Raw genomic sequence first — 18,142 nt, forward strand, 5'->3', positions numbered from 1 at the left:
TAGTGATATTGAGTTTTCTTTTGTTTTGTTTTTTTTAATCCATGCCTTGTATCTTTTGTGCATAGATTTTAGGAGAGGTTTGACTTCAGAATCATTCCCATCGAACTAATATTGATGATTGCGTTTGACAAATCCTTGAACATCTTCAGCAGATAATTTGATGCTGTCACGAAGATTATGTCACAAAACTTACCTCTATATTTTTAAGTTTTGAATTTATATTTTTCTATCTTTCCTTAATACTGGTTCCCATATGCTGCTCATATCTGCACTCGGTCTGCTTCGGAGGTTGTTTTGTCCTAGCATATGTGCTACTTCTTTTAGTTTTCCTATTTTCTAATGGTGTTCTCTGTCTATTATTTTGACTTCATCTCACGGGGGGGAGATGGTCTCCATTTCTCCATACATGATCAGCTATACCCGATTTATCAATATCTCCTTGTGTCACAGCTTTGCGATATTCTTCTACCCTTATTTTGAGGGGACGACATGTTTCGCCTTTTTATAACCTACCACAGCTGCATGGGATGGAGTACACGCAGTCTTTGGTCATATTTTCTTCTATTGGTGGTTTTACCCGAATGAGATATTTGCGAAGTGTTGTATTACTCTTGAATACTGTCCTGATGTCATATGGGCCGCATTTCTTTCGTATCTTTTCGGAGAGGCCTTTCACATAGGGTAGACAGACTGTGGACAGTTTATTGTCTTCATCCTCTTTTTTCTTCATAATTGGAGTAGATAGTATACTTTTGGGGTAGTTGTTGCTTAACAGATCGTTATTGAGCTTGATCATTTCTTCGTGGTGGGTATCATGATCGCTACTTATATTCTTTGCACGATGTTTTAGGCACTGAGCAATCCCTCTTTTTACACGGTATGGATGGCGGGAATTGAAGTTGAGGAATCGTCTAGTAAAGGTCGGCTTGCGGTATACGGATGTCCTGAATCCATACTTGTTGCGTGTTATTAATACGTCCAGGAATACTAGCTGATTGTCTTTTTCCTTTTTCATTGTGAACTGTATGGATGGCTTTTTTGAATTCACATGATCTAACAGCACTTGGGCATCTTCCTGGTGGGGCCAGAGTATAAATGTGTCATCAACATATCGTAGCCATAGTGTTGGTTTTAGTGGTGTTGATCCTAAAGCCAAATTCTCAAAGTATTCCATGTATATATTGGCTATTACCGGTGATAATGGCGAACCCATAGCTAAACCCTCCTTTTGTCGATATATATCAGCGTCCATACTGAAGTAGGTAGCTACTACACAGAAGGTCAACATTTCCATCAAGTTTCTTATTGGTATACTAGTGCATTCTTTTAGATGGGTGTCTGTCACTAGTTTTTCTTGTATCACCGATAGTGCTTCACCAGTTGGGACTTTTGATGAACAGGTTTATCACATCTAGACTCACCCTCTGGTTGGATTCAATGGGGGTATCCTTGATCAATTCTGTGAAGTGGGTGGAATTCTTCACGTACGATGTTGACTTTCCTGCTAATGGACTGATTATATCCACAAAGAAGCGGCTCAGTGGATGTCATGCTGAACCTCTACAGATCACTATAGGTCTAAATGGAATACCATCCTTGTGAATCTTAGGGAAACCGTACATGTGTGGTAGTTTACTGTAGTGTTGAGTCAGTTGTCTGTACTTGATTGGTGTAAAGTGATCTTTGTTCTTGATCAAGATCTGTGACAACTTCCTCTCTGTTTTCAGAGTTGGGTCTTTTTTTTTCTTTGCTGTAGCTACCATCACTTATAAGACTTACCAATTTTTCAGAATAGTTAGACTTGTTCAACACCACTGTAGAATTTCCCTTGTCCGCTGGAAGTACTATGATGGAATTGTCACTCTGTAGTCTTTTGGTAGCGAACTTTTCTTCCTTAGTGATGTTTGGTTTAGAAAGTTTTGCTTTTTCTAGTATGTCGCACTTTCCGTCTTCGTTCATCTCCCTGAGCTTTTGGTATCTTTACGGCTATCCCTTCAATAGGGGCTATTATGTCCAAGTATGGAATACACTTGATGGTTGTCGCAAAGTTGAGACCTTTGTTCAGAACTACTTCTTCAGAGCTTTCTAAATGTCGGTTACTTACATTAATTACTGTTTTCACGGGTGGGTGACGGATTTCAGTCTTCATTCTCTGACCTTTGAGTTTCATAAACTTCTTAATCTGGCGTGTCTTCACCATTTGAAATTCTTTCATGTATGACTTTTCCAGATCTTGTTGGATTCTCTTTCTATCATCAGCTCTGGTTATTTTTCTAAGTGATGAAGATAACCTCTCTTTGATTTCGCTATTTAGTTGATGTTTTTTCCAACGGTTGTAATGGATCCTCTCACGGACGTGGGCATGTCCTGCCCTTTCCGCTCCTCTTTTAGCTTTATGTGAATCGACTGGTGTCATTATATTCAAGCCAGGTGGTATTAACTTTGTGTCTCTACATCTACATAAGAAAGTTAGATGGTTTGAAAGACGAGCTAGTTTTTGATGGAGTTTCTCTATATGTCTTCATGGAAGTCTAATGTCGGCTCCGTACCGATTAGATAATACAGTTCTATATTTAAGAGATGAGTAATTATGTGCATTATTTAATAATAATAATAATTATTATTATTATTATTATTATTAATAATAATAATAATAATAATAATAATAATAATAATAATAATAATAATAACAACAACAATAATAATAATAATAGCAACAACAACAACAACAACAACAACAACAACAACAATAACAACATCAAAAAATACCTTAGGAATGAGAACTCTGGTTCGAAATTTCCCCCAAGACACCTGATGAAGGCTGGAGGGTATATCAGCCGAAACGTTGTGTTAACAACAAACAAGATGAGGACAAATACCTGATGAATGTAAATAATGTAAATAATGTAAATAATGTAAATAATGTAAATAATGCCCCCAGAACGTTGTTGAGATGTCATTTTTAATTACCGCTTCTAGCTTACTAATTCATCTTCCAATCTATTGCTTTCTATCACTACCTCTTTGCTAAACGCCGTTGTCTCACATTGAATTGCCCAAAAATACCTGTAGGATTGTGTCTTTTTTTATTTTCTTTGGGACAACATTCATCTTTATTTCTGCCTGTTGGTAATATTGTCAATTGGATAGACATTTTTTTATTACTACTGAAAGTCCTCCCTTCCGACAGATGTGATGACTTCACTAAAAAACCAGAGGATAACACTTAGGAATCTTAAATAATTACAAACGAAAGTAGAAGTGGACAGGATAAGATACGCCACCGGATACGTCAGCACATCTCACTCAGCAAAAAGCCATATTTAGCAGTAACCACTGACTCCAGACTATTGAATATTTTCATCTCTAAAATAAGAATAATGGAAGTCTGTCGGGGTTCGACAATGACGTCAGTGACGCCAGAGGTGGGAGCGGAACCAAAAGGCAGACGCGCAGATGCGGCCACATGTTGTGCACGTAACAGCAGAAGTAGGGTTGGGGATCCTCTCTTTTCGGGCTTGTCGCTTCAACTGCAGGCTCTTGGGGCACTTTTCCTCGAACAGCCTAACACCCTTTTGGATAGCTGGACGCCAGGCGCCGCGGTCAGAGGCAAGCGATTCCCAGCCACAGGCTGAAATGCCGCAGACCTCAAGGGAAGTTTTCTTGTATCTGCCGTACTGAAAAGACCATATCTATTGTCCCCCTGTTGTTCCTAAATCCACACTGGCTCTCTGAGACCACGTCATCCAGCAGGTGATGTGTGATGCGGTTCAGAAAAACACGGGCCATGATCTTTCCTGCGGTGCTTAGCAAGGAGATGCCTCTGTGGTTGTCACATGAAGCTCTGTCCCCCTTGTTCTTGTACAGATGCATGATGTTGGAATCCTTGAAGTCCTGCGGCACTGACCCTTCGTCTCAGAACTGCTGTATCAGCTCAGTCAACTTGATGGCAACAGCTTCACCTCCCTCTTTGAAGATCTCTGAGGCTATTCCGTCAGGACCAAGTGCTTTCCCTACATGTAGTTGCTTGATAGCTTTCTGGATTTCTGCCAGTGTTGGGGGTGGGGGTCATCAAGCGACACCAGGACTGGCCACTGTAGCATGTCTCGGATGGCCTACTGGTCAATCTGGGAAGGTCTGTTTAGCAGCTGGCTGAAGTGTTCACTCAAGCGCTGTATGATGTCGCTCTTTTCAATAAGCAGAGTTCCATCGGCAGAGCCCACAGGTGCCATTGCATTTAGCGTGGGGCCATACACGTCTTTCAGGTCGGCAAAGAACTTGGAGTTGTGCTCGTCTGCATACTGCTGTAGTTCTGCAGCCTTGTTTTCTCACCACTTGCCTTTCATCTGTCGCAGCTCAGTCTGCACCTTTCCTCTGATGTTCTTGAGGAGATCGTGCTTGGCTTGGGAGTCTTTGTCGCTGAGCCAGGCTGTGAAGGCTTCTTTCTTCTCCTGGAGGAGGTTGGTGATCTCCTTGTTGTCAAACCAGTCTTGGTGTTTCCGTTTTGTGTGGCCAAGGGTAAGGCTGGCAGAGTATTACACTGCATCCCGGAAGTTGGCCCTCTGCTGGCAGACGTTCAAGCTGGTTCGCAAGTTTGGCAATGAGGGTCTCTTTTGTTTTTGGTTCAATAAGTTTCTTTTTAACATCAGCTTTCTGGAGTCTGTGTCTGCTGACGATGGAAAAGGACAGCCTGCACATCAACAGTAGGTGATCTGTCCAGCAGTCAGCTCTCCTCATTGCCCTAGTGATGCGAACATCATGGATGTCAGGGCGCCTGGTGATCACATAGGCAATCAGGTGCCAGTGCTTCGACTTTGGGTGCATCCAGGTAGCCTTGTGGAGGTCAGGCAGTTGGTACAGGATATTGGCGATGGTGAGTCTCTGTTCAGTGCAAAAGGTGAGTAGCAGTTGACCGTTGGTATTCTCATGTCCGATGCCATGTGGCCTGATGACATCTGTCTAAGACTGGGCATCTCAGCCTACACGGGCATTGAAGTCCCCGGAGTATCAGCAGCTTGTCGTCTCTAGGAACATCCCGTAGCACTTTAGTGAGGTTCTGATAGAACAGCTCTCTCTGCTCCAGAGTGTAGGTCGCAGTGGGGGCGTAAGCACTGATGAGTGTCAGGTGCATCTTGCCTTGGAGAGGAATTCTCATCAACATCAGGCGGTCGCTGATTTCTCTTGGGAGGGACCCCAGGTTCTTGACGAGGGCGGTGCGAATGGCAAAGCCAACTCCTGATTCCCTGCGTTTATCCAGTGCTTTCCATGAGGGCAGCAACATCAATGCTGTATCTCTGCAGTTCACGACCCACAAGTACTGTTCGATGTTCTGGTATGTCACAGTTTTAGTTGTCTATGAGTGTCCTGATGTTCCAGGCTCCAACACATAAAGTGCTTTTCCGACAGGGGGATTTTGGGTTCTTCTTTCGTATTTCTTTCATGTTTCGACCGCGTGGTAGATGACCAGTCAGCTGCGGTGTGCTGACAGGATGAGATGGGGTCACCTTTTCTAGACCCTTCCTCCTAAGGGGGAGAGCAGTGCTATCCCTGAAGAGGCTGCTCCGTCGTCAGAGTGACTGCTAAACTATGCCCTTGCCCCGGTAGGCTGCAGAACGACCATCCTTCCCTGACCGCCCGAGAGCAGGTCCATGGCTAGCAGCTCCCAGCGCCATCCTGCACCTGCCACCGTCACCACTCACCCATCGCCTCAGGACTTGGAAGAGGAAGAAGTAGAGGGGTGGAGTCACTGAATCCTGGGCAAGAGAACTGTGGAAGCCTTGGGTTGCCCAAACCCAGGACCCCCCCTCTCGGTCCAGCCGATCTAGCCAGGAGGGACGCAGGACGACACATCCTAGCCATAACTAGACTGCGGGCTATGCCGGAGAGATGATGGACTTCATCACCTAACCGCCTTTGGGGCTCCACTCTGGATTTGGATGCAGTTTACTCCCTAGCCTTTGATTAACTAAAAAAAAACCTACCCGCAAGGCAGTGGGAGACTCTTGGTGGGCGGGGACGTCTCACTACCCGTACAGGATCAGGAGGACCTGCCCACTGCCCATACTATATATACAATTTAAAAAAAAACACTATACAATACACACACACAGAATCCAAAATGCAACATACACAATACACACACACAAACACACATAGTTGAATGGCCGTTGACTACTTTGTAGTTCCTCCGCCCTTTGACGGGTCTTATTTTTTGTCCCACAGGGTGTTCAACAAGCACCCATCTCACCAAAGCAAGCCTGGTGGGGTTGCCAGTTTAGTCGCCGACGACCTGACCATGGAACAGGTTGTACTGGGCTACATGGTACCAGTAGCACTCGAGAGCGACCTGACATAATCTCTAAAAATACCATACATCTCTAATATACCATACACGCAATTATTAGTGTTCGTGTACAGCGGAGCTTCAGTATACGAACTTAATCCGTTCCAGAAACCTGTTTTTTAACCAAATTGCTGAGTAATTGAAATACACCAGACCAAAATTCCATATAAAGGCATGAAATGATGTTTTATTTTTCAATCTATCAATAGCAAATACATAAATGTATACGTATATGTATACATGCGTGCATGCATGCGTTTCTCCCTTTGTCTTACTTCTGTAGATCCATGATTTTAGCAAAAAATATGATAGAATTTATTAATTTCAATATGAAATATGAAAACCTGCAAGTTACATGAAATGCGTACATGGACGTTCATACACGCTCTTCCAGCCACCTATATGTGTTTGTAGCCTTCTCGTGGCTTGTTGTTCAAATTCCAACCCACTAAGCGAATGGGCTTCCAATCATTTATTTGCGTATGTAGTCTCCTTGTAGTTTGTTGTCCAAATTTCAACTCGCTAAGCGAATGGCCTCCTAATCAATACGCGTGCGTAGTATACTCGTTGTTCGTTGATCACATTTCAGCTCGTTACCTGAGTTTAATTTTCTACAGAAAAACCTTTCGCTATTCAATCAGAGAACCGTTCGTATATATGTACGCTACTGTATAACCTTTTTATTAAGGACTGTTTAAATTCATCCCTTAGAGCCTTCAGTAAACAAATCTCTTGTTTCTTAGAAATTGCTTCGATGCCTTCTCTAAAAAAAAAAAAAAAAACACTGCAAGTGGGGTGGGGACTGTACGAAATGAAGAGGGACGGACTAATTACCATGCTTAATAAAATTAAGCTAGTATTTTATACTTTTTAAATTCATCCAGCCTCATGGCGGAGGAAGAAGGCTTATATGAATGCAAACAATTCTATCGTCACACTAATAAAGAGGGGTGGCGATAAGAAACAGAAAAGTTTCCTAATAAGTTTTAATGGAGTGTATATGGTATTTTTCAGTTCAGAACCTTGGTGTTTAACGATGTACTGTTTATATTTCTGAATAATACATTTTATTAGTGTTCGACAATTTATATTCTCAAATAATACGCCTGATTAATGTACAGCCGTTTAAATTCCCCAATGATGCATCTGCTTCGTGTTCTGCTATTTATACTTCAAAACAAGCCACCAGTTTCTTTCGGGATTTCCGTCAGCAGAATCTTTTCCCGTTGCAGACATTCGAAGCAAACCTCCGGTATGCAAATAATTCGTTAGCCAGTGTTTGTTCCATCAGTCTCGGTTGTCCTTCTGTCAAGGAAACTGATAAAATCAAAAAATAAAATAAAAAATAACAAGAACCAATTAATTCAATCAGACATGCTCAATAAAACATCATGACAAAGGTATTTATATGGGATCTCTTCATTTACTAGAAATCGCTAAGAAATTACTATAAAATCACACCCTACTGTCTGAAAAAAGATAAAGATATATTCTACAACGTAGGCACAAATACATTATATCTCAAAAGATAAGACGGCATGGTCACAGATAGAAGGTTTACAAACATAGCCGTCCAAAAAGAGTTATCTATTAAGTTAAACATGGACAATTACAAGAAATCCTTATCACATGAGCCAAGGAAATGGGATAGAGCTCAGGAAATAAGACTGCCAACTCTTCCTCAAATTAAACCCTACAGCTTTAAAAGAGGTCACGTACAATGCAGTCTTAGATATTGGTATCAAATTTTGGCACAAGGCCAGCAAGTTTAAGGATGGGGTAAGTCGATAACATCAACTCCAGTTCTCGACTAGTAATTTTTCATCGAAAGGATGAAAGACAAAGTCGACCTCGGTGGAATCTGAATTCAGAACGCTAAGACGGATAAAATGCCACTAAACATGTTTGCCCAGTGCGCAAATGTCTACTAGCTCTCTGCCTTAACATACGGTCTTTGATATCAAAATAATCGGAATAGTCGCGATACACACTCCTGTCACAGCGTGGGACTTTGAAGACTGCTAAAATGCAAGAAAGTATACTAGTTCCTAAATTTTCAATACTTAATATTTAATATTCAATATTCAATATTTCATTTATTCAATAAGACAATCAATACTTAATTTCATTTTACTGAATATATTATATATTCTATATCCTACATTAATATTATAAGAATATAAATAAAGCATAAAAAACAGACAGATTTGGAATTCCTTTGAATAATATATTCCTCTATACACTATCATACAAACCCCTTTTTCATATATATATATATATATATATATATATATATATATATATATATATATATGCATACACATTCACACATATACACACATAATGAAACATACATACATATATAAATACACATGTATATATGTACATATATACATGTGTGTGTGTGTGTGTGTGTGTGTGTGTGTGTGTATGTATGTGTGTGATTATAAGATCCACCGAGCTAAGTATAAGAAGCATGTAAGGTTTTGAGTAGTCTGTGGTTGGTATAAAAACAATGTTCAGGAACAATAATGATTTATTGGCGCTGCAGGTTGTAAGCTTTTCACATATCGAAGTTCGATAAGCTGAAAAAAAAGTTGAATTGCTATGAATGCAAATAAAAATCCAAATTAGGGGAGTAGAGGAGGTAAAATTCAGGCTGCATATGTTTCTTAGTTAGCAGATCCTCTGATGTAATAATTACTCAACAAAGAGTACTCAGCCAGCTACTCATCATAATAATTACACGTGGGGCAACTCGCCGAGGATCTTCGGCGAGTTATCTTGGGATTCCTTAACGACAATGTAACCTTTATATAATTAAGGTGTTTTCGGCCTGATGACTATAGCTAGCTCTCAGCTAGCTATACTCTTTATTTGTGTGAGTGTGCGTGTGTGTGCGCGCGCGCGTCGTGCGTGCATATGTGTGTGTGTATGTGTGTATGTATGTATGTTCGTATATAATGATGAAAAAGAAGTTAAAGAATAGTTTATAAACACTGTGCAAGCATCAAATCCGACTAAATTGTCTGAATGTCACAGTAATCCACATTGGTTGTAAATTCAGTTTCTGACTCCTGTTCAATTTGTAAATTCAAACACTGTATGGATACAGTTTAAATGCAGTATATAGTCACAGAGTATAATAGCAAAGCACGAAAGAATGGTGATTTATTCATGATCGATTAGCTAAATACGTTTCAAATAGAATAGCGTATCTCAAAATGCAGCAATGAACACTTAGACACAAATTAATCGATTCCATATTTGATCGATTAAAATACTACAGAGGGGAATTCAACACCACCCTATTCTTATCAGAACAAGATACATAGATAGACAGGTACATACATACATACATACATACATACATACATACATACATACATACATACATACATACATACATACATACGGTCTGGATAAGCTTGGATTTTCAGAAAAAAAGTAACCAGCCAACTAACTCACGCATTAAAAATGTAATCTGTAAGCAGAACTCTTCTAAGGTTTAAAATAGGACATTTTTTCATTATCTACATTCCAGCATTCTTTGTTAGAAACCAGCCAGCCCTCTCTTCAAAAGGAGAATCTAAATAATGAAAAACTCAAGAAAACATCCATACATACACATGGAGGATGTATGTATGTATGTTATCAATCAGTTTCGTTTCTGTATTTCTTGTCCATAGAGAAAGAGCCGGACTCTAACATAGATTCAAGGCTCCTTCATTGGAACTTTTATCAACATCATCTAGGTATTTGTGCATATGTGTGTGTGTGCAGTATTTGGTGTTAGTGTATGCGCAGATTTGTATGTTTGTTTTATGGATGCGTTTTTATGTCTAGATGCATGCATATGTATTTATGTGCTAAATTTTTGGAAAGTTTTACATATCTTTACAGTTCCATTGATGGCTTGAATCTGTAGTCTTCTAATCAGCCTTTTTCTTTCAGGTTTTGAGAACCCTAATTTTTCCAGGTTTTTGTTGAGGCAGTTCGTTACATATCCCAATGCCCCAACAATCACGGGTATGAATCTGAACTTGTAGTCTGGGTGGAGTATCTGTAAATTTCTCAGTAGCTCGGCGTAGTTGTTCTTTTTTTCACTAATCTTTAGTGGGATGTTGACATCCGCAGGACAGCAGATTTCTACTACTGTACAGAGTTTCTCTTCTCTGTCCCAGATTACTATATCCGGTCTATTATGTCTGCACTTTATTGAGGTTTTTATTGGGACATTCCACCAATACTCTTTCATATTGTGAGTGGTAATGGCCTCTACCTCATTATGGGTTTTCATCTCCTTAGCCCCGGGTTTATCCTATCGGCGGATTTCATTGTACAGTGTCTTGGCCACAACATCATGTCTCATAGGTAGGTAATACCGTGATGACATTTTTGGACAGCTGCTAATGATGTGGGTGATATCTTCGATACTGATTCCACAGAGTCTGCATCGATTATTACATTGTGGCGCTTTGCCCGCCTCTCTGTCCTGTTTGTTTATTAGGAATTTGGTTGCTATTTCTTGTTCTTGAATAGCAAAGGCATACCCTTCAAAGTGAGAGTTGGTGACCCGATTGTTTGTCCACGATAGACTGCTCTGGTTGTCAATGTTGTTATCACCCTGGAGCTTTCTGTTAACGTATCCTTTCTGTTAACGTATGTATGTATGTATGTATGTATGTATGTATGTATGTATGTATGTATGTATGTGTATGTATGTATGTCTCTTCTTTTTCTTAACTGTTATAAATCTTCCACTGAGAAGGGAGCCGGTTTCTAATAAGGATACAAGGCTCCATCTTTGGGATGTAGTTAATACAGACAAATTCATATTTGGAACTTGAGAAATGCCTTGCATATTTTTACTGTTCTACTCACAGACTGAACTTGTAATGTACGAATCAGCCAGTTAGTTTCTCTTTCTGAAAACCCCAGTTTATCTAGATTCTCCTTTAAGCATTTACTAACAAAACCTAGTGTTCCAATTATTATTGGTATAAATATGAATTCATAGTCTGGATATAGAAGCTGAAGGTTTCGAAGCAGTTGTCCATAGGTATCCTCTTTTTCTTTGATATTCAAAGAGATATTTATATCTGCAGGTCAGCTGACCTCTATGACAGTACATACCTTTGTCTCTCTGTCCCAAACAACAATATCCGGCCTGTTACGTTTACATTTGACAGAAGTTTTGAGAGGTATATTCCACCATTATTCCTTCAGTTGGTGTTTATGAATGCATTCTATCACAGAGGGATTTTCTAAGTTTATTTCGGGACAGTCTTTTTTGCAGATGGCATTGTAAAATGCTTTAGCAACATGTTGCTGCATAGAGAGGTAGTACCGTGACGACATTATAGGGTAGCTGCTAATCACATGCGTAATGTCTTCTACAGAAACATGACATAGACTACACATGTGGTTGCACCTTAGTATTACAAAAGCATCACTGTCTCTTTTGTTCACCAGGTGCTTTGTGGCAATCTCCTCTTCCTGGATTGCAAACTCATAGCCTTCAAAGTGTGATGTGGTAGTCTTGTGTCCAAGTGAGGCTGCGCTTCGTGTCAATTCTACTGTCTGTCTATATGTATGTATGTATGTATGTATGTATGTATGTATGCATGTATGTATGTATGTATGTATGTATGTATGCATGTATGAAAGGGCAATCATTGTAACTTAACGTGGATGTATTGCTATAGTGCCGAATACACAGTTATTTATCTCTCATATCGATGCATATACATAAAAGAACACATGTCTATTGTCGCTGGTAGTGAGATTTTATTGGTATTTCAAAACCAAACTTATAACACGTGATCTGGCAATTCTGGCACCCACAGTAGATGATTCTCTTCTGCCAGCGACATAATTATGCGTGTTTTTATGCACCCTGCGTCCATATGAGAGGTCACCTCAAGGTAAATAAGGCAGAATTCGGCGCTGTAACAATACATCCACGTTAAGTTGGATATAAAGATCACCTTTGGCATCAATACTGCTTATGTCGCTAATGATATTTATTTTTACACGCATGTATGTAGTAGGTAGGTAGGTAGGTAGGTAGGTAGGTAGGTAGGCAGGCAGGCAGGCAGGCAGGGGGGCAGGCAGGCAGCTTGTATGAATTATATACAGGTACATGTGGCTGTTAGGTAAGAAGCTTGCTTTCCAGCCAAATGGTTCCGGGTTCAGTCCCTCTGCGTAGCACCTTGGGCAATTGTCTTCTATTATAGCTTCGGGCTGACCAAAGCCTTGTGAGTGAATTTGGCAGACGGAAACTGAAAGAATCCCGTCGTTTATATATATATATATATATATATATATTTGTGTGTGCGTGCGTTTTTGTGTCTGTGTTTTTCCCCGCATGCCACTTGAAAACTGGGGTTGATGTGTTTACGCCCCCGTAACTTACCGGTTCGGCAAAACCAACCGATAGAATAAGTACCAGACTTAAGTACTGGGGTTTTTCATTCGACTACAAGTTCTTCAAGGCGGTGCCCCAGTATGGCCGCAGTCTAATGACTGAAACAATTAAAAATTTATATATATATATATATATATATATATAGGGGAAAAAAGTCAAGGTAGAAAATGCTAAAATAATTTCATAAAAAACATTTCAGTACTGGTTTCAGTCATTAAGACCTTTTCAATTGTAAGTATAGAAAACAATTAAATTTTGGAAAAATTAAAACAAATGTTTTTTAAAATAATATTTACATAGTGTCCAAATACAAGTAGCATTTTCCTTGTTTCTGCGTGTTTCTGTCTCTCTTGTTTACTCTTATGGATTCGAGGTCGTTGAGAATTTTTGGTAGGGAAGAAGAAGAAGAAGAAGAAGAAGAAGAAGAAGAAGAAGAAGAAGAAGAAGAAGAAGAAGAAGAAGAAGAAGAAGAGGACGATGGTGACGACAGTGATGACGGTGATTGCGGGAGTGCCATGATAGTCGTATGTTAAATGGTCATATGTACATATATATATATATATATATATATATATATATATATATATATATATATATATATATATATATATATATATATATATATATATATATATACATATACATACATACATACATACATACATACATACATACATACATACATACATACATACATACATAATTCATAAAAGCATATATACCTGCCTACTTACCTATGTACGTAGGTAGGTATGTGTGTGTGTATACACACACGCGCGCACACACACATACACACACGATTCATACAATGCGTGGCTGCATGGTTGAGAACTTTACTTCTCAAGTATATGTTCTTGCGTTCAGTCTCACTGCGCGGCACCTCAGTCAGATGTCTTCTACTATAGTCTCCAGCCGACCAAAGTCTTGTGAGTGGATTTGGTAGACGGAAACTGAAAGAAGCCCGTCGTAGATATAAACACAGCACAGACACAGACACATATATATGTGCGTGCGCGCATTTGTCTCTTTGTTTGTGTTGTGTCTGTCTCAGCCCAGCGCTTCAGAACTTGTGTTGGCTTGTTTACGTTGCCATAACTTAGCGGTTCGGCAAAAGTAGCGATAGAATAAATACGAGACTCAAAAAAATATGTACTGCTGTCGATTTGTTACACTAAACCTTTCAAGGCGGTGGCTCAACATGACCGCAGTCCAATGACAGAAACAAGTAACGCGTAAAAGATAATATATGTACGAGGGTGAGTCAAAAAGTAATGCCATTTTCTTTATTTCATGTGAAGTTTTTGATAAAAATAACTGAAAATTTTCCCAGTTATAAATGATTATATCATTTATGTTCTGAAATATTTTGTTTCTTACTTTTCAGGTTTTTAGACTGGTAAGGAAAATTCAAAATGGCTTGGAGTTACGTCAAAAACAAAGAGCAGTGATTGAATTTCTTGTTGCTGAGGGAGAAACCCCTACGATCATTCACCGACAATTACAAAATGTCTTTGAGGACAATACTTTAGATTATAGCCATGTATGCAGGTGGGTCCGTCGTCTGAAAGATGAAAAGTTGGGAACTGCGAGTATAGCCGATAAACCCCGTTATGGCCGTCCGTCCGCTTATGTGAATCCTGCCAATAATGCAAAAGCAGATGCTTTGATCAGAGAAGACAGAGAAGACAGGTGCATAACTCTTGATGAGTTGGCGGAAAACCTTGTGGTGGTGGTGGTCCTCTTAATCTTTTTTGTTCCTTCGAATCTACACGGATCCCACTGGTCTATACGTAATTCTGCTTATTCGTTCGCTTGTTATACTTCCTGTGTTTATGAAGTGTAGGTTTCAGCAAACTATGACAATGATCGTAAAATATCAAATTTTATATCGGAGCTGTGGAAGGAAAATTTAAATTTAGATATAACAACCATTTTTCGAATTTTAGGTGCCGTTTATACATTCGACAAACTTTTCGGCTCTAATCTGGAAGCTTAAAGACGACGGGACAATTTCGATATAAAACGGAAATTCTCCTCTGTATACAGATCCTATATTAACGGGTCTAAAAGTTGTTCAGTGCGTTCGCTTGAGAAACGAATACATAAATTCGAGGAACGAGGTTTTTTTTTCTTTATGTTCACATTTCAAAAAATACATCTTGTCGGAATTTAAAGTAGACCACCGGACACTTATCCATAAATATCTGGTTTACGTCCGCTTAACATCGAATTATTGCAAGTTAGGTCATCTACCCTGTGTTTTTTTTCCTTTTTGCTTTCTTCTTTACAAGTGTTTCTTGTTTAAACGTTATCTGCTCAAAGGACAACAGACAAACGGTTTTGTTTCCACCTTGATAAATAGTAGAAAATATAATTATTTCGATCAGGGATCCCTGGATATCTGTAATTTCAAGATTTATGGTTTTATAATTTAAGATCATCTTTATTCTCTTCGCTAATCGAGTGCTGTTCTACTTGTTGAAGTATTACCACATAGTGCTGTGTGTGTCTGTGTGTGCGCGTGCGCGCGTGTGCATGCGAGTGTGTTATATATATATGTGTGTATGTATATATGCGTGCGTGCGTGTGTGTGTGTGTGTGTGTGTTGTGTGTGTGTGTGTGTGTGTGTGTGTGTGTGTGTGTGTGTGTGTGTGTGTGTGTGTGTGCGTGTGTGTGCGTGTGTAGTAAATATGGCATTGAAGGCCTGGAGGACAGCAATGAAATATACAGAAAACAAAAATAAAAACACACAATAGATGTGGACACGCTCATCAGGTATCATTTTTGATATCAAGCAAAAATCATCAACATTTCGACCCCTAATTGATAGTATTGCTCAACTTGACATGCGCACATAAGAAAGGCAAAATAAGACACACAAAAAGACGGTGTTCTCAAGACCGACACACACACACACACATCCACATGCACACACACACACATCCACATGCACACACACACACACACATCCACATGCACACACACACACATATACATATATATACAAGGAGAAATGAATGGAGGCAGCAAGAACGTGTAAGGATATGGGTGTGAGATAGTCTAATGTTGAATAAAGTTATTAACAAGAGAGGAACAACAGTGTACAATACAACTCTTGTGTAAGAAAAACATTAGTTCTATGAGATAAAGTTCTATGAAAATAAGGAAAGATTAGGAAGAAAATTAGCGAAGTACGTGAATGGCAAGAGGAATCTGACAGAGGTGAGCGTAAAGCTTATAAATAGAAGAGAAAAGGAAGGAATAAAAACAAAAAAAAAGTAGTAAATTGAACGAGAAAAAAATTAAAAGATGAACATATGACTACGGGGACAGAAGAGAAATTGGAGGGGGGAAATTGTAGACAATCTATAACAATGAATCATTGATAATATATATACATATATATATATATATTAATTCTTCGAAACGCCGGAGTTTTAATGGTGGCAGCTGATGAAGGGGATGTTTCTATGTGGCCTGCTTGATTGTTGCACCTTGTTTACCATTTTTGTCCTTGTTCTTTTGCCACGTCATGTACCCAGTTATGTATCTATATGTACATGTGGATAAACGTATATACATACATGTACATATATATGCATATACTCATATATTGTTTATATATATATATATGAACGTATATACATACATGTACATATATATGCATATACTCATATATTGTTTATATATATATATATATATATATATATATATATATATATATATGACACTGGTGTACATTCCATGTGGTTGTAAACAGTTGGTGCAAAGTTCAGAAAGATAAAAGTGTCCATATTATGGTGAGGAACTGATAAACTAAATGGCAGCCATTAGATGTGTAAGCACGTGATAGTTTAAGAACAAGCTGAGGATACAGATAAAACAACATAAGTTCTATTTACATCACTTAAATTGTCTATAAAGATTATTGCTAAAGGAGTGGCACGTGTAGACGAAGTGCTGCAGGTTTTTGTTGAATATGATCTTAATCGCGAACGTAACATAAAATTACAAGAGGAGTTTACAATGAGTTCCTATTCTGAGCTGTACAAAGATATTAATTCCCTAGCTTATTCCTCTCGAAATGTTCTTGAGTTTTTATGTATCTATATTGAACTATTTATATTTAGAATAGTTATTTTTATGTATAAAGGTAATTGTGTTGCTTGTTCTCTGTTGTTTTCTTGTGCTTCTTCAAGAGAAAGAGAGAGAGAGAGAGAGAAAGAAAGAGAAAGAGAGAGAGAGAGAAAGAAAGAGAAAGAGAGAGAGAAAGAGAGAGAGCGTGTGTGTGTATGTGTGTTAGATCGATGTAGTTGATACTCGTATTCTCCGTACATTTGTCATCTGACCTGTTACAGATGTGTAAACAGTGACCATTTGTAGTTCGTTGAAGGTCAACGACTACTTCAAGAAGGATTTCCTGCCTCTTAAATCACAATCCTTGCAATATCATTTTAGCTTCATATGGACAATAACAGATCTCACAGTCTAAAGACACTTTGGAGTGGCGCCTAGGCTAAACAGTTTCTACTGCGTTCATATAAATGTGCAGTTATTTTATAAAAGCGTCTCATATACTGGACGATGTCGTCTTAGAGACAAAATGATGGGCGTGATGGTAATGGGTTTGTTGAGATGTCTTTGATTATAAAACTGCGCGATCGGGATTGACTTAGAAATGAATAATAGCAGCAGCAACAACAGCAACTGTAAAAACAACAGCAACTGTAAAAACAACAGCAACAGCAGCAGCAATAATAAAAACTAGAGCAACGTTAGCAACAGCAACAAAAACAGCAACAAGAACAACAGCAACCTCAACAAAGATGAAGTAACACTACATTCACCTCACGCCACTGTGTTAAATAGTCCTTTCTTGCTCTCTTACTTTTGAAAACTTTGACCAAAGTGAAATTGATTGCGCATGATATCACTACGATCGTTTTTGTTGTATTTATTTCACTGACATTTTGATAAATGTTATAGAGGAAACTTTCTGCTGGTTTATATATAAATGATAATCCTGGAAAATGAATGAAAGCAAAGAACTTCAGCTGTTAGTGTGGACTATGAAAATTGTAGTGCATGAGAACATTTGATACAAATCTATGCACTGATGAAAAGCCAATTCAAATCTGATAAGAAAACCTTCGGCCAAGACCAAAATTCCAGCATGTGAAATGTCAGATGGTTATGCGCAGATCCTTTTGGTGTCCTCAGTGTAATACGAATTAAGTTTCCAGCAACTATGATAGTCATACCACCTCACATCTTTCGACAGGAACTTAGAATTAATACTTATGGATATGTGAAGTAGTTGAGACAGTATCACGTAATCTACGAATGGATTTCAGGCATGTTACAATCAT

The 18,142-nt window shown here is 38.8% G+C and overlaps 1 long non-coding RNA gene across 1 annotated transcript in view; it reads left to right on the plus strand.

Moving 5' to 3' along the window:
* Window positions 1-18,142, plus strand: part of LOC149133219 (uncharacterized) — a 40,932-nt gene that overhangs the window by 19,629 nt on the left and 3,161 nt on the right. The window contains exon 2 of the long non-coding RNA XR_016243624.1: window positions 14,158-18,142. This exon is cut by the window's right edge and continues 3,161 nt beyond it. This is a non-coding gene — a long non-coding RNA (uncharacterized LOC149133219). The remainder of the gene's footprint in view (window positions 1-14,157) is intronic.

Source organism: Octopus bimaculoides, chromosome 11 (assembly GCF_046866305.1).
Source record: "Octopus bimaculoides isolate indiv1 chromosome 11, ASM4686630v1, whole genome shotgun sequence".
Classification (NCBI taxonomy): Eukaryota; Metazoa; Mollusca; class Cephalopoda; order Octopoda; family Octopodidae; genus Octopus; species Octopus bimaculoides.